At 38.8% G+C, this 22,122-nt stretch overlaps 2 long non-coding RNA genes across 2 annotated transcripts in view; one reads left to right on the forward strand and one right to left on the reverse strand.

Moving 5' to 3' along the window:
• LOC129049186 (uncharacterized) overlaps positions 1-22,122 on the forward strand; it is a 26,489-nt gene continuing 4,367 nt past the window's right edge. The window contains exons 1-2 of the long non-coding RNA XR_008512037.2: positions 1-293; positions 12,304-12,393. This is a non-coding gene — a long non-coding RNA (uncharacterized LOC129049186). The remainder of the gene's footprint in view (positions 294-12,303; positions 12,394-22,122) is intronic.
• LOC129049187 (uncharacterized) overlaps positions 13,475-22,122 on the reverse strand; it is a 25,962-nt gene continuing 17,314 nt past the window's right edge. The window contains exon 3 of the long non-coding RNA XR_008512038.1: positions 13,475-13,786. This is a non-coding gene — a long non-coding RNA (uncharacterized LOC129049187). The remainder of the gene's footprint in view (positions 13,787-22,122) is intronic.

Consider the following 22,122-nt stretch of genomic DNA (forward strand, 5'->3'; position numbering starts at 1 on the left):
AACAAATTCTCTATGTGTCCCCATGAATGAAAGGCCAGTTGTAGAAAAAGAAAATCGTATATTTGGCAGATACCTAAAAGTTGTCGCCTGATGACTGTGAGGGAGAGGAGAAGCAGTAAACTTTTACTGGAAAATGAATAAATAAAAGGACATCAGGACAAGATACAAAGGAAAGATGAGAAGATGATGACTTTGAATCAGAATTGCAGAGAGATTTGAAGTCAACAATCAGAGAAGAATCATCCATAATGTAGTGGGTAATCTCTCTACTTTTGGTCTCAAGTGGACATTGAGTAAGTATTACCAGATACATATATGTTTCAGATGTGTAGATTTATAGTATATACTTACATCAGGATTAGGCAGTATGAGATTCAATCTATGAATATTTTCCCACTTCTGTTACTTCTTCTACATTTATAAATCAACAGTAGCACAAAAATTCATTTCATAATACATTATTTTGATATTCTTTCATCATTTGAATGAAAAGTAGCTTATATTTAAAAGGGAGAGAACAAAAAAACCAACTAACCTTGAGTTTCTGCTGAAGTAGCTGAGGATCCAAGATGTTCTAGGCTGCAAGCTGAAGTTTGAAAAAAATTCAGCCTGCTGACTTTTATCCTCTCTTTTGGACAAGATGACTGTGGGCAATTTGGGCCTCTGGCTATGAAATATGAACCTGTCTATCCGCGTTATTAATGGATACTTGATGGGATGAGCTAACAATGACTTTGGTTTCTTTGAAAAAAGGAAATTTCTTGAGATAGGAAAAGCCAAATAAACAGAAATATGGTACCAACAACTAACATTTATAGACCGCTTATGACGTGCTAAGCGTTGTATTAAGTACTTTAAATGGTTTATTTAATTTTATACTTACAATCAATCTATGGCATGCATACTATCATTACCCCTATTTTATAGATGAGAAAATCAAGGCTTAAAGAAGCTAAGTAACTACTCAAGCTCATATTAGCTAGAAATAGAGTGGAACTGAAATTTTACCCTATATACTTTAGAACCATCATTTTCCTATAGACCTTAACGTATTATATTTTGCTGCATCCTTCATGTTGAGAATGAAATTCCGGGCCAATCAACAAGTCATGAAAGTAAGCCCTCCTCTCTCGGGGTTAAAATATAATTGAACTCATCTACAGCTATACCATCCTGAAAGCACCTAATCTCACCTGAAATATAACTGAATTCATTAAACATGAGATGAAAATATCTGGGCAGTTGAGACAGGTGAAAAGATTTTACATGTATTTATACCCTAGTTAATTTAATACATAAACTTCTAAATATTACTTGTATGTCAGCTGTTTCAAATTGTTCTGAGCCCAAAAGTTGGACTTTCTTATTCATAGATAGGAAAAGAAGGAATGGGGATAAGTGGATAGAAGGATTATGCCAAGGCTATAATTAATTTTTTGCAGGAAACACCAAGGAGCTACTCCATAAGAGGGAAAGAGTGTTCTACCTTTCAAATTACTTTCTTTTGAAGTACATTGTAAGCCCAGATGGAAGTTTAGTTATAACCCTATGATATGGTTTGGCTGTGTCCCCACCCAAATCTCATTTTGAATTGTAGCACCCATAATTCCCACATGTCATGAGAGGAACCGGTTGAAAGGTAGTTGAATTATGGGGTTGGTTACCCCCATGCTGTTCTCATTATTGTGAGTGAGTTCTCACAAGATCTGATGGTTTTACAAGGGGCTTCCCCCTTTGCTCAGCACTTCTCCTTCCTGCCACCATGTGAACAAGGAAACATTTGCTTCTGCTTTCAATGTGATTGTAAGTTTCCTGATGCCTCCACAGCCATGTGGAACGGTGAGTCAATTAAACCTCTTTTTTTAACAAATTACCCAGTCTCAGGTATGCCTTTATTAGCAGTGTGAGATCAAACCAATACACCCCCAAATATCTATAGCAAAATTGAACTCCAGGCATGACCCCCACCCATGGTGAAATCATATTACCACTTTTCTTTTGCTTCATTTTGGGTAGAAATGGGCACATTTGTCCTTAGTATATTATATAAAAGTGGATATGGATACATAAAAATATGGATATATCGAAAAGATTCTAAACAAGAAAGGAATTTGTGCCTATTATTTTTTCCTAAGTGAGATAGGCAGATGTCCTAGGGTGAGATCTTGGTGACCTTAATTGTCATATCTGGCTTAAAACAACAGTTATAATTTATTATTTTCATCTATTATTATGAGAAGAAAATATTAACATATTGGTGTTTCAGGAATTTCAGGCTTATTTGTTTATTTTTCCAAAGATATTCATAGCACTTTCCCACTACATACTTCTAGATTTGCTCCTAGAATGTGGATGGAAATAAAGGGAAGTTGGAAACCTTCTTTCAGGAACCCACTGAATATAGGACAAGAAAAACAGGCTCAAAGAATTTGTCATGAGAAAGAGAAAATGGTTTTCTTACTTCATACAACATTAGCAGTTAAATCTAAAATCCTGAACTACAAATTATTTCAATTTTACCACAGAAGTCTTCATTAAGAACACTCTATTTTAAATTTACAAGAAAACAACAACAACAACAAAACATTAACAAGTGGACAAAGGGCATGAACAGATACTTTTCAAAAGAAGACATTTAGGCAGCCAACAAACATATGAACAAAAGCTCAACATTACTGATCATTAGAGAAATACAAATCAAAACCACAATGAGATAGCATTTCACATCAGTCAAAATGGCAATTATTAAAAAGTCCAGAAATGACAGATGCTGGCGAGGTTGCAGAGAAAAAGAAACACTTTTACACTGTTGGTAGGAGTGTAAATTAGTTCAACCATTGTGAAAGACAGTGTGGGGAGTCCTCAAAGATCTAGAGGCAGAATACCATTTGACCCAGCAACCCCATTACTTGGTATATACCCAAAGAAATGTAAATCATTCTGTTATAAAGATACATGCATGCATATGTTTATTGCAACTCTTCACAATAACAAAGACATGGAATCAACACAAATGCCCATTAATGATAGACTAGATAAAGAAAATGTGATACATATACACTGTGAAATACTATGCAGCCATAAAAAGGAATGAGATTATGTCCCTTGTAGGGACATGGATAGAGCTGGAAGCTGTTACCCTCAGCAAACTAACACAGGAACGGAAAATCAAACACTGCATGTTTTTACTTATAAATGGGAGTTGAACTATGAGAACACATGGACACATGGTGAGAAATAACACACATTGGGGCCTGTCCAAGGAAAAGGGTGGGAGGAGGGAGAGCATCAGGAAGAATAGCTAATGGATGCTGGGCTTGATACCAGGATGATGGGTTGATATGTGCAGCAAACCACCATGGCACACATTTACCTATGTAACAAACCTACATGTCCTGAACATGTACCCCTGAACTTAAAATAAAAGTTGAAGGATAAAAAGACCATAAACCAGTCCTTGGAGCATAAAGAAAAAAAAAGAATATTCTGTTGTGTCTTAAAATTCAATAAACAGCACACATCATAACCTTGTTCAAATGCATATTTTTTTCTTGGTTAATGTATAGGTTCAGAATTGGAAAACATAATTAAATTGTACCATATCAAGTACTTTCAAGTATTTTCAAATACAAATTTGAAGAGAATTTGAATCAATCTATTAGTTTTTTAGCCCTGATTCTTTGCATTATTTTTAGTGATTGCTTTTGAATGACAACATACATCTTTATCTTCTCACAGTCTTCTTAGAATTAACATTAAGCCACTTCACATAAAATAAATTTTCCATTATATAAGTCCCCTCACCTTTATCTTCTGTCCTTTATGCTGTAATTGTCATATGCATTCATTACATTTTCATACAGCAAAAATCTTATATACAATATTATAACTTTTCCTTTAAGCAGTCATATATATATATAATATATATCTTGAAGAAATTAGGAATAAAATGTAATTTTGTGTTTATCCAGTTTTCTGTACTGTTCTTTATTCTTTCCTCAGGATCAGAAAGTTTCCATCACTATCATTTCCCCTAATACTGAATGATTTATTTTAGCATTTTTTGTGGCACAGGTCTGCTGGTAATTAATTCTCATTTTTTAATCAGAAAATGTTGTTATTTTGCTCTGTTTCTTGAAGGATATTTAGATTTTATTCTGGGTCTAGAATTCTAGGTTGAAGTTTTGTTCTTTCAGTAAGTTCCTGCACTGTCTTCTGGCCTTCATTGTTTTTGCAGATAGGAGTTTGATTGCTGTTTTACTGTTTGTGTTATTTTTTCTTAGCTGCTTTTAAGATTTTCCTTTCAATTTTGATTTCTAGCAGATTGACTATGATGAGCATAGGTGTGGTTTTCTTTCCATATGTCCTTTTTGAATGCACTGAACTTGTTATTTTAGTTTATTTATTTATTTCATATAAAATGGGTAGCTTCTCTCCTCAAACATGAGGCAAGTTCACTAAGAAAACTGAGGTGTCTGGAGATACCCTAATCAAAGAAAAGACAACTTTATGACAGAATAGAATAAAAGATTATTCCAAAAACATTGATGACACATCAGATGATACAAGTGATGTATTTAGGGAAAGGAAACCAAAAAAAATATTTTACCGGAACTCAAACCAGGTTTGAATTACTCCATTTTTCTATGCTGTTGATCACCCATGCTATATTGTGGAAGAATATTAAAACTAAAGACACAAAACAGCGCTGAACATGGAAGAGAGAGGGGGAAGCCAGTGCAGAACTTTTGCAACAAACAAGAAAAAAATCAGCAAAAAGGGTTATTTTAGAAAATGATACTGTTTGTGTTGCCTGATAACATAAGCTAATTTTAAAAAGGGTTCTGACATCTAAAATTAAAATGGCAGGCCCTTTATACAGAATTGGGCAAGTATCTTGAATATTATCAAACATATTTAAAGAAGCATTCTTTATTTGGGGTGCCATCTTTATTGCCCCCAGCATAATTAGCTATGGTGGAAAATAAGGTAAAGCATTTTAACAATCTACAAGAGTTTCATGAATGCAACTTCTTTAGTAATACCTACTAGTTTATCAATAGAAAAGCACTTTCTGATCGCCTGTTTACACACAATTCCTGCTGCTGAGTCATTTACACATTAAAGAGTGCATTGATGTAGGTTGACAGAAACAACTAACTGATCAACCTGAACAAGTGTTTGCATTCAATAATAATTTATATTATGCATAAGAAAAGGTAGGTGCACTCACGATGGGGTGGCAGATAGAAAGACTAGCAATTTCTTGTTTAGACAGAAAGACCTGACAAGGAAGAGCTCATTAGGGTCTCTGGAGAGTGGCTGACAACTGAGGAGCTGTCGGCTCTGTCAAAAGACCTTTGAAAATAGTTCTTGTTTTTGAATCAGTATCTTCTGAATCACCAGCAGGGTGCCAGAATCACATTGTTTGCCTCCTTGCCTAGTTCCTTACCCTTCAGTGCTATTAGAATTTGCCCAAAGCCTTAGCTGCCTTCAAAACTTTTTTCTTTAGTGTGCATGCTCACAAACAAACTGGAATCTATTTTCTCAGAAATCCCTTTATTTTTCCTTGCTTCTATTTCAGCTAATTACTGTCAGACTTTGCTTTGATATATGCAGCTACTGAGAATATGTGATTGTGTGTGTAAGACACACACACACACAGGGACTAACCTTGACTTTGTGTCTATGAACAAAAGGAAGATGGTAGGAATAGAGAACTGGACTTGGAAAAGGACTGATTCAAATAACTGCTATTGAAAAACAAAAACAAAACTCAATCCAAACCAAAAGTCCCTGCATACAGGTCCGGGCTAGGTAACACATTTTGATGAACTGCCTCTCAGACTTTTTCTGCTTAGGCATAGCAGATTCTAATTTTCCATCCTGGAATAAGGATGTAATTCAAGATAAAAACATGCTAGCCCTCAGCACCACCATTCCCAGATCTTCCTGTGCACTCCTCTCCCTGCCCCCAACACACACACCGGTAACATCCTCACAGTAGTATTACCCTCAACTCCACCCTCTATTTCCAGCATTGTATTTCCTGATAGTTTATACCAGCACTTATCAGAGGTAGGAAGGAACATGTTCATAAATATATGTTTATGTACCTTTTTATGTGTGGGGAAAATCCATTAATAACAGCTAGTATAAACGGCATAAGAATGATTATCCCCACTTTACAGTAGACAGGCTGAGAAATGTTTATCACTGGTTCAAGAGTGTATGGTCAATAACAGACAGTCTAGATTCCTCCTACTCAGATCTGACTCCCAAGCCTTTGTTTCATCTTAACCAACATGCTAGCCTGCCACCCCTGAAGCCAGCCTCTCTATCTTTGGTTGACGTTTGCAGTCTCTTTGGAAATTACAAGATGTATGGAACCTCAACTCCCAAGGCTCAGAGTAGTTCAATAATCCCTCTTGGTAACTCTACCACTGCTGCATTAATTCCTTTAATGAAATCACAAAACCTCTGGTGTGTGTAGTTATCTTGATTTTCTTCATGATCTGACTGCTTTGGAAGTGTGACGGTGGTTGGGTCACTGATTAACCTGAAACAGGTATTATCATCATCTCCATTTTATAGTGAGGAAATTGAGACTTACTGGAGTTGAGTACAGTCAAGATCAAACTCAAGGTCTATTTGTCAACAAATCTCCTTGAGAATGGGAAACTTACCTTTGTATTATCTAGAGTTCTAGTCACACCCAATACATTTTTTCACTAAATAACTAAATAACTCCTTTCAGTATAACTTCTTTCCTGTGCCAGCTCTCTCACACTGAGCAGGACCTTCTAGTGTGCTCCAACATTCTGATCTCAACATGATCTCAAAATCCCCTTTATTTTCTTCTGTAACAAGTCATAATCCCTAAAAGAAGAAAGAAGCATATTATAAAGCTTTGGATTTTTTTTTTATTTTTTAATAGAATAACCACTTTCCCAGGGATGTGGGTAGGGTTAAAAGCATCATGCTAGAAAGAGAAGACTCAAGTGCCCAGGAATTAGCAACAATTGGGAATCTATAATAGCCTGCTGGACCTAAAGAGGCAAGAAAAGGATGGTGTTAACAGAACCATTAATGGAGAGCTGGAGCCTTGGAAGCAGGGCCGTCCGACAGGAGCAGTGGTTGAAGGAAAATGGAGTCACTCTCAAGGGTGGTGAAGCAGGAAGAGAAGAGAGGGAATAAATACTGTAATCTCTCTCTTCCCTTTCTTCAGTCAACTGCTGGGCCTTCCATTAGCTGAATCCAACTAGGAGCCCAAGTACAAGGGAACTAGGGTGATTTAGGGTGCAAAGCAAGGCAGAAAGAAAATGTACCTAGAGGGAAAAACAGAGAGCCACCATCTACCTCCCATCAATGCAACTCCTTAATACATATCAAAGAGAAATGAGTGTGTATAACTACCAAACCACATGCACAAGAATGTTAATAACAGCTTTGTTTAAAATAGTCTAAAAGTGGAAATAACCCACATGTACCTCAACAGTAGAATGAATACATTGTGGTATATTCATAGACTAGAAGAGCACAGAGCAATGAAAAAGAATAAGCTACTCATAAGTGCAACAAGATGAATGAATCTCACTGATACTACATGATGTTTAAAAGCCAAACACAAGACTACTACTGAATGATTGCATTTATAAAAAGTTCTAAAATAGGTAAAAACCAACTTGTGGTGATAGAAGTCAGAATAGTGTTTACCTCTTGGTGTATGTGGGAAGGGAGATAGTGCTGTGTATTGACTGGGAAGGGGCAGGAAAAAGCCTGTGGGTGGTGGTCACTTGGGTTTAGAAACATGTAAAAATTCATTGAACTAAACAGTTAACACAGGTTTACTTCAGGCAAGTTGTATCTCAATCCTAGCAACAATAACAACGACCATTACTGTTATTCTTACCCTGCATGGAGCAAAGTCATCCAGAATTGAGTTGTCTGCTGGGTGATAATAGCGAGTAATAAACTTAATCAAAATAAACTCTTTGGGTTTGTAATCTGTGTATTTCTCATCGATGACAAAAATGAAAACGTGACTAAGATGCAAATGACAAAGGCAAAAACAATTTCCTCTTCAGAAAACAATTGAACAAGGAATTCAAAGAAGCTCTTTTGGAAACACAAGAAGACTGTCGGTAGCATTAATATTTTGGGTAGGGCAGGACTTTGAGGCCTTCAAGATCATGCCACGCTGGCTGGTGCCTGTGTAAGTCTGGTTCACAGCACTGTCCTAAAATGTTGCTATGTCACACGGGGTTAAAGCCTTAAAGAACTATGACAGATAATCCATTTTTATGAAAAGTGGCCAGAAATATTGCGTGGCTGATTTTCAAACATAATTTATTTTTTCTTGGTAAATTGAGTAGAGCATAGAATTGAGTGAAATCACACAAACCCTCCTGGTTTGCTGTTTTCTCATTTACTACTAGGTCGGCTTTCAATGCACTAGTTATTAATATTTCTAAATAGGAGCTCCAATTACATAGCATTTTAATATCCTGACCCATAGATAAGAATTTAACAGATCTTTTTGCTATGCCGCTATCTCAATGGGCCTGATCCTATGGTGAAAAAGCCCTACCCTGGGAATAAACTGTTCCCCATATAAGTGGAATTAACATTTCTAAGCACCATGGCTCCATTGTGTAAATTGTTTCTCCATGGTATTCCACTGGGCTGTCAAAGATCAGCGTATAGAATTGAAACACAAGAGAAAGGATGACTAGATTTCAGGATAACTGGATCTAGAATGAAGATCCAGGACAACTAGATTCAGAAGCAAAAATTCCAAAGATGGTCTCAAGACTGAAAGGGAATTTAGGGCTACTATTTGTGTGGAATGTGCATACTTCATGTCTCCAGGGCCACAATACCTTATAGATCCATCATATACAGTACTTCTCTAGTATTTCAACCATATATGAAAACTCCAGCCCAAATTTCTGTCAAATTCACATGGGAGTCCCCAGAAGTCATCTTGTATGTATTCTGTGAACAAACCCGCAAGGTTACGACATGTTGTTCACCACTTTCCTCCTTTCCCACCCAGCTCAAGCTGGGTGTGTCTCTTGTTAGGCCAGCATTGCTCTCCAGACCTCTACATCTGTGTTGAGGCCCTGTCTTCAGCCAGTGGCTGGATTGTCACCAAATATTGTTGCTGATGCCTTAGTGCTGTCTCAATGTCAGAGAGATTTCAGTGAAACTGCTGTCAGTTTAGGGATTTTTTAGTTTCTCATAAAATATATGATCCATTAAAAAGAGTAATAATATCTTTAATAAATAAAATAAACAACTTGTACCTACCATTCAGCTTAGGAAATAAATCATCACCATAGCTTTGTAGATTCCTCTATATCCCTGAACTCCTTCCTCTGTTCCCAGCGTTTATAACTAAACCTCATCTAGGTCATACTATTTGAGGTTTTGTTGATTTTTGAAATTAAGCAAGATCTTTATTTTTTTTCCAAAAAAAGGTCAGCTGGGGCAAAACTGGAGAGGGGTTTAGACTGGAGCAACAGCAAAGTGGGTGGGGCAGCTTTTCCCAAGCGGGGATCCCAATAGTGCTACTACAATTCCCAATAGCCTAGGGCCAGCGCACAGGCAGAGAAGCCAAGTCTGGTACTCTGGTGCTGAGCCTAAAACCTTAAAGTAGGCATAAATGCTCCCAAGTCAGTGGTATCTCCTGACTACTTATAAAAGCAGAAGCAGAAGTAGAAGCAAACCATCTCTGGAGAAAAGATATTTTAATTGAGGTACATGGAGATTATATGTATTAAAATCAGGCAGTAAATTCAGATGCAAAGAACAGCAAGTACAGTCAAAGAATACACAAGCAACCATGGGTGAACATCAACAAAAATGATAAATAATAGCTAGAGATAGTGCACTTGTGAAGGACTGTAGATACTGAAATAATTAGGTACAGAATATAAAACAGATATATATGAAATATTTGAAGAAATTAAGGACATAAAAAAAGTAATTAAGCACAGGGATTTTCAATTTTCTGAAAGAGCCTAAACCTGGAGTTTTTAATCCTTTTTTTGAGTGGGAATTTTTTAACTACTTTTTTAATTCCATTAATCCTTTAGAACACTCAATTTCTATATATTTATAGAATTATACATACATAGAAATAGAAATATATAAAAATATATATCTATATTAAAATATATCATATAAATATATGGAGATATATCATATATTGAATATATATTTATATTTTTATTAATATATAGAAATTGAATGTTCTAAAGGATTAATTAAATAATCCCTAAGATTACAGCTATAATAATTGTATTGCTCTCCAATATGCCTGTGTTATCTGTTTCCAAATGTGTTAACATAAAGTTGTTCATATTTTTGTTAAATTTAACCTTGCAGCATTTTTAGTTACCTTTTTTTTTCAGTCATAACATTGTGGCTTTTTTCCTCCTTTTTTTTACTCAAACTTGTAATAATTTTATTTTGTTTTTCCAATGAATCAAAATTTTGTTTTGTTGGTCCTGTCTGTCAAATGTTTATGTCTTATTTTATTTCTGCCCTTCCCTTTGTTATTTCCATCCTATACTTGCTTTTGGCTAATTCTGTTGCTACTTTCCAAACTGTGCAATGAATGATTCACCCGGTATTAGGTTCCAAATCTACTTTCCTAGCCTCTGCTTTGTGATGATGGTTCTGAAGACAACATGTCTCCTTTGTCAGAAGGCTTACTATTAATTTCCATCAATAGGAAGAACTAGGGGAAGATTAAATGGCAGGAAAAGGGGAGAAGGAACTTGTTCATTTCTGCTTGTTTATTTTTTCCCATCAGATCACCCCACTTTGGCCTTTTACCCTGGCAGCAGCTGTTAATTACAGCTTTCAGACCTTCAGGCCATTCCCACTAACAGAATCATTGTGCCCCCTCACGAGCACCAGCTGCAGAGCCCACTCATTATGTGTCTGCATCTCAACATCACAGGACCTCTTCCCAACTTCTGAGGTACCAGCACTAGCTGGTAGCATCCTCACTTCAGAGGTTAGGCCCCCATTGTGTGAGTCCCTCCCTCCAAGCCCCTGAGATTTCAGTAGCAGCCAGGTAGGTAACACCCTCCTTGGAAGTCTGAGTCCTAAATCTTTGGGCCCCTCTATGAACCTCGTAAGTTTTGGTCAGCTTCCCGATGAGCTTCCTGATCTCAGCTTCCTTTTATTCCTCCAGCCTGAGTGGAGGTAGCAGCCTTTTGTAATGATCTCTTCTAATGTTCTCATTTTCCTTTTCAGTTCCCCATCATCTGATTAACAAATTCCCTACATGAAATTATCTCTGTTGAAATACCTAGTGGGGTTTGTTTCCCTGAATGGACCCCAAGTGATACAGGTTGAACATCTGTTATCCAAAATGCTTGGGATACTCAGCCTGTTTTAGTGTTAGATTTTGGAAATGCTTAGGATTTTGGATTTTTTGGGCGCAGGGAGGTTGAAATATTTGCATACATATATTGAGATATTATGGGGATAGGATCCAAGACTAAACCAAAAATTCACTAATGTTTTATGTATACCTTACATATTAATATATAGCCAAAGGTAATTTTATACAATATTTTAAGTAATATTGGGCATGAAACAAAATTTTGACTGCATTTTGACCGTGACCTATCACATGAGGTCAGATGTGGACCTTTCTACTTGTGGAGCCATTTTGACACTCAAAGCTTCAGAACTCAATCAGTTTTTCAGCAGTTTGGATTTTGGATTTTCAGATTAGGTCAGCTCAACCTGTGTAAATGCTAAAGTTTATTTCTTTCCATTCTTTTTTCTATTACAAACATCTAAGGATTATGTTAGAGTCTTTGTTCTTGCTCCTTTTTTGTCACACCTGTATAGCAGAGGAGAATCTGGGACTGTGTCTCTCAGAATAATCTTCGCCATATGTCCTATGTTTGGATTTGGATTAGAGCTTCTCTCTTTCTTTAAGAACTAAGGCTATGACTAGAAGAGTGGACATAGGCCCGATAGAGAATTCACAGCTTCTTTTGGGAGAGCTCCTTTTATTCAGCACTTCAGGCAGTCAAATTATTCAATGGGAGCTTCCTGGATGTTTTTGAGATTTTTATAGACTTCTGTGAAAGCCCCTGAGAATAAACTAAAATTTCTTGTTATTTGGTTTTTAAAATTGTCTTTTGGTACATTTGTTTAACTAATTCTTGAGCCACACTTAACCAGTTCTTTGGGGTCACCTTATGTTTCCCACTAAAGTTTAATTACAGTAAGATAAACTGATTGACATATGTTTTGCTTTTTCTTTGTTAGATGACTCAAAACTGAGGCTAATTATCAGAATAACCACAGGAGATTTTAAATACACAGATGTCTGAGCCTCATTCCTGAAGCTGGATTCAGGTAAATACATATATTTAAAGTTCTTCAGATGAATTTGAATGATCAACCTTGTTTTGGAACCTCTGCTCTGGTTTCTACCCTTTAATCCATCTGTTATCTTGTGATCTTAAGATCCAGCCTATGTTTTTCTCCCTTACTTGTTTTTCTCCTTCTTGGGACCCAGAATCAGAATACACTTCACAAAGTCATTTGTAAGCTAGTGCTTCAGAAAGCAGGATTTAAAAACTCCTCCTGCCAGACATAATTCCCAAAAACAAGGATCACTTATTTTGAACATGATGTCCCTAACCATGTTTATTTCAGAATGACTGATAATGGTAGGCGCTGTGAGAACATGATGGACTATGTATTTCGATTTTATAAATGCAGAGTAAGTCAAGAATGCCAAATGGCAATGTCATAATCCTTCTGTTCTCTGCCAACCTATTACCTTATGGACTCAAATATGTCACTCTCGAAGCAGATGGCTCTTACTGCTCTCCAGGTTATTACATAAGGAGATGAGGTGCAGTGGATTGAGTTTGCCTGATTTCCAGGAAGACTAGCACAATGCATGTAATAAGCTCCTGGGTGTAGGGAGACAACTGAATTCAGAACCAGGCATGTCTGGATTTAAATCTTAGCTCTGCCTCTTTCTGATGATGAGAACTTCAGCAATATGTGAAGTTTACTTCATATACGTGGAACAGTGCAATATTTGTCCTTTGGTGTCTGGCTTCTTTCACTTAGAATAATGTCTTGAAGGTTTATTTATATTAGCAAGTGTTAGCATTTTCTTTTTAATTGAATAATATTCCACTATATATATAAACCACATTCGGTCTTCACATTCATCTGGCAATGGACCTTTAGGTATTCATCACAACTCTTAACTTTATTTTACTGTACTTTTTTAGGTTATCTGTCTGTCAATTTACTCTTGTATTTGCACATCAATATCACCTTCTTTAATCTTAAATATACATGAATATCTAACAACAGAAGCAATCATTTTTGGCCAATGATAGGGCCATACATTGAAAAAGAGATAAAGAAATATTTACTTCCTTTCCTTTTTTAAAATTTTGGAGACTCAAATTCAGGAATTTCTTGCATCCTGAAAGCTTTTGACACTGAGTGTAATATTCTCAAAGCCAATATTTCTCACATGTCTATGTCGGAAGCCCTTGGTCTCTCAGCATCCCATAGAGAGGCATGTGTAGACAAAGTCTGGCTGTATGGACTGAGGGCTTTTCTTAAAGAGAAGAGCCTGTTCCTTTCCATTCTCTTTTCTTTCACACCTCTTATGAGAGGAGCCTTCCAAAAAGGATGTCATCTGACCTTGGGCACCATCTTGATTCTTAACGTTAAATGAGTTGCTCAGGGAAACTCCATTTGGCCTTCATTCTCTTGTCTGTAAAAATAGAGACGATAATATCACGTTTGTATGTTTATTGTAAATTTGAGTATTATGTATATAAAGCCACTGGCAAAGAGAAGGTACACAATGAAAGACTTACTTTTTTGAGATTTTTTTATTTTAAAAAATTCCTCCGAAGTTTATTTCTGAATGTCATTTTCTCTGAATTAAGGAGGCCACCTGATATGATTTAATGTAAGCACAGGTTAGAAATCCTTTTTCAGAAACCCATAAAAGTGATTATTATAACACAAAGCATACACAGACTGAAATCCCAGTCTGTAAAGGGATAATGCTTATCTGATTTTGCTTTCTCAAGGCACTGGAATCTTGACTGGCAGCCCAGCTGAGTTCAACACATTTAGGTATCTAAAAATATAAATATATAAATATGTGCATGTTGTGGAGTTGGAGGGAGCCATAGGACTTTAAAAGAATGCAAAATAATTTGATAAAAATTACTGAACCCACTCACTGAAATGCGAACTATATGAGAATATTTAAACAACAATTTTAAATATACTTACATAAAACAAATGACAAATAATAATAGGGAATTGAGAGTCATTTCCATTTTCACTCCTGAACACGACTTAGTAAAAATGACAGCAATAACCAAGGGAATAATTCAAGTACAATATACCATCTTTTACAACCTGCTGAGTACTTTGTGTGTCCCGCATCCCTGTCCCAGCCAGACAGGTGGTGTTTTCCTGAATTAGAACCCTTACATTGTTTCAGTTTTTGAACTGTTCACGTTTGCCTAAGCAGTTTTCAGCATATTGTTATCAAACACTTCTTGAGTCATGCCTCAAGGCTTATACTCACTCAATGGTAGCCACAAATCAACTTCAGGCTGCTAAACTTGTCAGCACCCTGTCCCCACTACACCCAGGTCGCTTACTTTCTGCATTCAGACTTCTCTGACATGGGATGCCTATGAAAACCTGATTGGTACCAATGCATGCATAAATCTGGAAGACTGCCATCCTGTGAGGCAACCCTTGGTCAATGCAGAGCTGGAGACAGTGGATAAATACCTTCTCTTCTTCCTCTCATACTGACAATTCAGAGGCACAGCCTATATGGCTCTTCCGAGAGTTACAGTGGGACCAAACCCCAGTTGCCCACAGCTATGACTGGATAGATAATGCATTCTTATTTTAGCAGCCTCTCCTCCCCAATTTTACCCTCCCTAGTCTCCAATTTGTGGCCCTGAGATCACATCCCCAAGCAAACTACCTGGATAAAAGATGTGTTTCAGACTCTGCTGTCTGCCAGTAAGCCAGGCTAAGATAGTAGTATCAGTAAGGCCAACCAATCAGCTAAGCAAAACTGCTGAGTGCCTGAGCTCATCAACAAGGGTGACATGACTTTGCAACAGCTGTGTACTGTGTCTCTCTAAGCATTCTGTGTTCCTCCCTGTGCTTCTGTTTCTCCACAATGGCAGAGAAACTGATATATCACTTGGTCTGGTGGGCCAGGACTGATGTTCCACTTCTACTGGGGTCAGATCACAAAATAGATTCTCCTTGGGCCAAATCACAGAAGTCATGACCCTTCCTGTGTAATACTCTTAAACCTCCACCTCCACTCTAGAGTAGTTAGCTGTGGAGACTTTCTGTTTAACCACTTTACCCATTAAGTCATATTGCTTAAACAAGTTCCCCCAAAATTCAAGGTCCTCAAATCTGTTTCCTATAACACCCTTTCTCACCACCCTGGTAAAACAAGAATACATCCTCCTTTAAATTTTACTTAGTGTGGCTTTTATTTTAGCTGAACAATGTCACCGAAGATGTAGAAATAGAAAATTATGGTATCACGTGGCATATGCTTGGCAAAATTCTCCTTGACCTCCTTTCACTTTCCTACTAGAGGATTTTCCAAGACCTGGTCTCCCAGCCATCTGCTCTGAGCCAGAGAGTGTTGTCTTGGGGGTGTTCATATTTCCCTGTTACTATAGGTGCTGTGTTTTCCTCTTGTGTATCCATTTCGGGTGGGTGAGGAGCATCAATCTGCAAACGAGTAGAGCCATCCATATTCTGCATATTTCGATCTGGCCTTGAAGAGATGACTACAGATGGGGCTTCTTTCACTCTAACCTCTATTATCGCCCAAATGCCTTCTGTTCTCTAGTGAGGCCAGCTTTGCTTTCTCTTTTTAATCAGCCATGTGTTTTTGCTAGGTTTTGTTTTGTTTTCACCACAGGCGGTTTCCCCCATCCTTCCAAAAGCCTGAAGGATTTTTCCCCTGACAGTTTCGTTTATCTCACTTCATCTCCCATCTCCCAATACAATCTCCCTTGTTGAATTTCCCTTTTTTTTTTTTTTTAAGCACACAGAAGCACAGAAACTTTGGAGTTGGACTGGCTTGGGGTCTAATCCAAGTTCTATCATCTACTATCTGTGCGACTTTGAGTAGCTATGCCTGCTTCTGATCCAAAAATCATGTATTTCACATAACCACAGAATTTTTGCAAACGATAAAGATATACAAGACAAGCACTTGACAAATGACTATTTCTTCATCTGTCTTTGCTGGTAGCTATAGTTTTACTGAACACATAGTTGTGTCTTACTCTGTTGTTCATTACAGGCATGTGAACTTTTCCCAGCCAACACTGGTTCTTTTCTCCAAGGTTCCATGCTCACTCTGTTCAAGACTATTCCTTAGTCAGTTTTCAGTGAATGTCCTTGGCCTTTTAAAAAATGTCTTGCATGTTATTGCACGAGTTATTTGCTGAGTAACAACAAACATTTATTATCTCATACAATTTCTGGGAGCCAGGCAGGAAGGAGTAACTTAGCTCAGCTCAGGGTCTCTCACAAGGTTGCAGTCAAGCAGTTGGCTACAGCTGCAGTCTTCTCAAGGCTCTGTGGGGGCTGAAGAACACAAAACATAGGATCTGCCATAGACCCTATCTCAGCAATCAAGCAAACTGTCTGATTCCAGATTGTAGATCTCATGATGCTTATTGATTTATTTACTGGAGGCTTAGCCTGGCACTTTCCGCCTAGGCAAGACATCCCTAAGTTAGGATCAAAGCCATCTTCTAAATTTGGAACTTAATGGTTTGAAGGTCACGAAACATAATAGGATTTTTACCCTGTGAAAATTTGCCCTGTCTCCACATGGAAATGACCAGGAAAATGCAGTCAAGCCAGTATTTTTCTTATGGAGCCACTTTGTATGCATTCCAAGGGCTGAAATTTGCCTAGTGGATCCAGAGTGCTGCACTATCTAATTGAGCAAAGATGGTCTGGGATTGCAACATTATTTTGAGTAGATTTTAACCGTTCCCATATCAACTATGGGCAAACGGCATTAACTATGATACTGGCTGCTTTCTGCTTGTTCCTCCAAACCCATGCTCCAGTGTTTGGCCCTCTAGAAAATGAGCTGCATGGAAGTAATCAGCAGGCTCCATTTGTGTCCGGAATTGGTGGATTCTTGGTCTCACTGACTTTAAGAATGAAGCCGTGGACCCTCGCGTTGAGTGTTACAGTTCTTAAAGGCGGCATGTCCGGAGTTTGCTCCTTCTGATGTTCGGATGTGTTCGGAGTCTCTTCCTTCCGGTGGGGTTCGTGGTCTCGCTGGCTCAGGAGTGAAGCCGCAGACCTTCCCGGTGAGTGTTACAACTCTTAAGGCGACGCGTCTGGAGTTGTTCCTCCTGATGGCTTCGTGGTCTCCCTGGCTTCAGGAGTGAAGCTGCAGACCTTCACGGTGAGTGTTACAGCTCATAAAGGCAGCGTGGACCCAAAGAGTGAGCAGTAGCAAGATTTATTGCAAAGAATGAAAGAACAAAGCTTCCACAGTGTGGAAGGGGACCTGAGCCGGTTGCCACTGCTGGCTCGGGCAGCCTGCTTTTATTCTCTTATTTGGCCCTACCCACATCCTGCTGATTGGTCCATTTTACAGAGAGCCGAGTGGTCTGTTTTGACAGGGTGCTGATTGGTGCGTTTACAATCCCTGAGCTAGATACAAAGGTTCTCCACATCCCCACCGGATTAGCTAGATATAGAGTGTGGACACAAAGGTTCTCCAAGCCCCCACCAGAGTAGCTAGATACAGAGTGTCCATTGGTGCATTCACAAACCCTGAGCTAGACACAGGGTGCTGATTGGTGTGTTTACAAACCTTGTGCTAGATACAGAGTGCCGATTGGTGTATTTACAATCCCTTAGCTAGACATAAAGGTTCTCCAAGTCCCCACAAGACTCAGGAGTCCAGCTGGCTTCACCCAGTGGATCCCGCACCAGGGCCGCAGGTGGAGCTGCCTACCAGTCCCCTGCCCTGCGCCCACACTCCTCAGCCCTTGGGTGGTTGATGGGACTTGGTGCCATGGAGCAGGGGGCGGCGCTCGTCGGGGAGGCTGGGGCCACACAGAAGCCCACGGACGGTGGGGAGGCTCAGGCATGGCGGGCTGCAGGTCCCAAGCCCTGCCCCGCAGGGAGGCAGCTAAGGCCTGGCGAGAAATCAAGCGCAGTAGGGTGGGCCAGCACTGCTAGAGGACCCAGTACACCCTCTGCAGCCGCTGGCCCAGGTGCTAAGCCCCTCATTGCTGGGGCCGCTCCGAGTGTGGGGCGCCAAGCCCACGCCCACCCGGAACTCCAGCTGGCCCACAAGCGCCGGGCACAGCCCTGGTTCCCGCTCGCGTCTCTCTCTCCACACCTCCCTGCAAGCTAAGAGAGCCAGCTCTGGCCTTGGCCAGCCAAGGAAGGGGCTCCCACAGTGCAGCAGTGGGCTGAAGGGCTCCTCAAGCGCAGCCAGAGTGGGCTCCAAGGCCGAGGAGGAGCCGAGAGTGAGCGAGGGCTGTGAGGGCTGCCAGCACGCTGTCACCTCTCACCTTGACCTCATCTTCTAGTAGGGTATAGCCAATTGGAAGCTCTAGAAGGGGATTTGAAAGCAGGAAGAGAGTAAGTTGGGGTAGTTGTCTCCTAGCCTCTTTATAGCCAGATGGCAACTTTAACTGTGTCTCTCTACTAAAAGTCACAGCCCCTGTTAAGAGGGCCTAATGGCCGGGCGCAATGGCTCATGCCTGTAATCCCAGCACTTTGGGAGGCTGAGGTGGGTGGATCATGAGGTCAGGAGATCAAGACCATCCTGGCCAACATGGTCAAACCCCGTCTATACTAAAAACACAAAAATTAGCCGGTCATGGTGGTATGTGCCTATAATCTCAGCTACTCAGGAGGCTGAGGCAGGAGAATCGTTTGAACCCGAGAGGTGGAGGTTGCAGTGAGCCAAGATCATGCCATTGCACTCCACCCTGGGTGACAGAGACTCTGTCTAAAAAAAAAAAAAGGACCTATCTTCCCAGCGATCCACTTCAGGGCCCTATAACCATACTCCCCTTGCCCATTCAGACTTCGAAGTAGTAACTACTCCCCAACATTATCTAACTTCAGGGTGTTTCATCATCACTTTTTCTTCCTAAGCCCTGCCAACAACTTTGTAAATAGTTCTCTATTAAACTCTTCTCCATTACCTAGTTTGAATGTGTCTCTGTTCCCTGCCAGGACCCTAACTGTAAAGTGGCTGATTTTAAACATCATAGCCTCCCAGGATACCTACAGTTACACACTGTGAGATAGAGTCACAAGTAATTAAAACAATTGGCTATTGAATTACTCAGTTGTGATTTGATTGAAGCTTAGTGACTGGCAGCAATTTTCATTTCTAGCAAGTCTGTATGAATAATCATTTATTGCCAAAAGCTACAAGGGCTGAATATTAACTAATTGAGGATCATCAATACTAAACCTGGCAAAATACCTCATGATTTAAAATAACAGTAACTTGTATTGAGTGTCGAGTGACAAGCATTGTGTCAAATGATACACATTTTTAAGATTATTTTAATCATCACAATCATTCTGTGTGGTATAATAATTTTGCTATTCAATGGCAATCATTAAAAAGTCAGGAGACAACAAGTGCTAGAGAGGATGTGGAGAAATAGGAACACTTTTACACTGTTGGTGGGACTGCAAACTAGTTCAAGCATTGTGGAAGACAGTGCGGCAATTCGTCAAAGATCTGTAACTAGAAATACCATTTGACCCAGCCATCCCATTACTGGGTATATACCCAAAAGATTATAAGTCATGCTGCTATAAAGACACATGCACACGTATGTTTGTTGTGGCACTATTCACAATAGCAAAGACTTGGAACCAACCCAAATGTCTATCAATGATAGACTGGATTGAGAAAATGTGGCACATATACACCATGGAATACTTTGCAGCTGTAAAGGATGAGTCTATGTCCTTTGTAGGGCCATGGATGAAGCTGGAAACCATCATTCTGAGCAAACTATCGCAAGGACAGAAAACCAAACACCGCATGTTCTCACTTATAGGTGGGAATTGAACAATGAGAACACTTGGACACAGGGTGGGGAACATCACACACTGGGGCCTGTCGTGGGGTGGGGGAGGGGGAGGGATAGCATTAGGAGTTATACCTAATGTAAATGACAAGTTAACAGGTGCAGCACACCAACATGGCACATGTGTACATATGTAACAAGCCTGCATGTTGTGCGCATGCACCCTAGAACTTAAAGTGTAAAAAAAATAAAAAAATAATAATTTTGCCATTCATAAGATGTGGAAACCTGCCAGGCATGGTGGCTTACATCTGTAATCCAGCACTTTGGGAGGCTAAGGTGGGCGGATCACTTGAGGTCAGGAATTTGAGACCAGCTTGGCCAATATGGTGAAACTCTGTCTCTACTAAAAATACAAAAATTAGCTGAGTGGTAGCGGGTGCCTATAATCCCAGCTACTCGGGAGACTGAGGGAGAAGAATCCCTTGAACCCAGGAGGCAAAGGTTGCAGTGAGCCAAGATCCCACCACTGCACTCCAGCCTGGGTGACAGAGTGAGACTCTGTCTCAAAAAGAAAAAAAAAAAAAGGATGTGGAAACCAAGGCTCAGGGAGAAGAAGTGCCTTACTCAATGCCATATAATAAACCAGAGATGAAACTGGTATTCAATCTCAGGCAAAATTCAGAATCTAGATGTCACTCAATTTTCCTTGATGAGAAAATAATTATGAATAATTGACAATGGTATGGCTTTGTTTATGTAAAAATATTTGCTAATTTCTGTATGGTATAAGTAGACTATTTAGAATTAGAAATTATGCTACCACTTGTAATGCTTCTATTTATTCCAGGCTTGATAGTTGATTTTGCAAAATAAGAAGAACTGGATTTTTAAGTGTGGCCCACAAATATAAACAATTCTGAATTCACCAAATACACATACACACACACAGACACACCTGAGTCTAACTCTAGCACTTAGCAATTCCTCAACTAGGAAGTAGTTAATACCAGGCCTTCTTATAAATCTCTTTATAAATAATGGTTGTGTTTACACAACCTGGAAATACTGAATTTTTCCCTGAATGAGTCATTGTTTTAGAATAGTGTAAACAGAGCCTGTGTTAAGGAAGAGGTTGTCTTTGTCTAGCGAAGCTCTGAGCATTTAAACAGCTGCTTCGTTTCCCTACATAGGTGTTTGCATTTCATTGACAGATGGAGTAATTTCCAAATGGCTTTCAATCAACATATAGTAGACAAGTGGTTGAGAATGATCTCTTAAGGGGGAATAAAAAAACAGAAAAAATGCAATTCAACCATTGCATCTTATTTATTTAATTTTTAGCATCTGTTATTAAGTAATCACCACAAAAACCATAGCAGGAATGTGACATTTTGTGTAATGGTCCATATTTACAGCTGTTTATTTTCATAGAATTGGTAGTATTTGTTTGTGTATTCTTGTTTATTTTCTGTTTCTTGGTTTTTGTGTTTTTCTTAGAGAAGGCACTGTATGTGTCTGCACCATGATTTATACCCAAATTTATACCCATGTAACTCTGTACTCCAGCTTTTCTAGGAAGTATCAAATTTTAAGTATACAAAATATACTTAAATATACTATATATAATTCAGATATTAGCAATATGTTAGGAGATTTTAAAATAAAACCTACATGACATTATTATTGCTATTTTATACAGTCAATAGTCACTTAAATTTACACACATATTAACTATATTATTTGTTCTTCATTTTTTCTTGCACCCATTTCAGACCATTTTCATTCTTCCTGAAATATGTCCTTTAAAATTAATTGCTTTAGTGAGATGTTGCTGAGGGCAAATTCTCTTATCTTTTTTCCTTTTCTTCCTGAAAAATTTTTTATTTTACACTAATTCATGAAGGATACTGGATGAATACAGAATATTAGTTTGGCAATTATTTTTTCAGCACATTTCTAATATTATTCCACTGTCTCTGGCATCCTTTGT

This window comes from Pongo abelii, chromosome 10 (genome assembly GCF_028885655.2).
Source record: "Pongo abelii isolate AG06213 chromosome 10, NHGRI_mPonAbe1-v2.0_pri, whole genome shotgun sequence".
NCBI classification, from domain to species: domain Eukaryota; kingdom Metazoa; phylum Chordata; class Mammalia; order Primates; family Hominidae; genus Pongo; species Pongo abelii.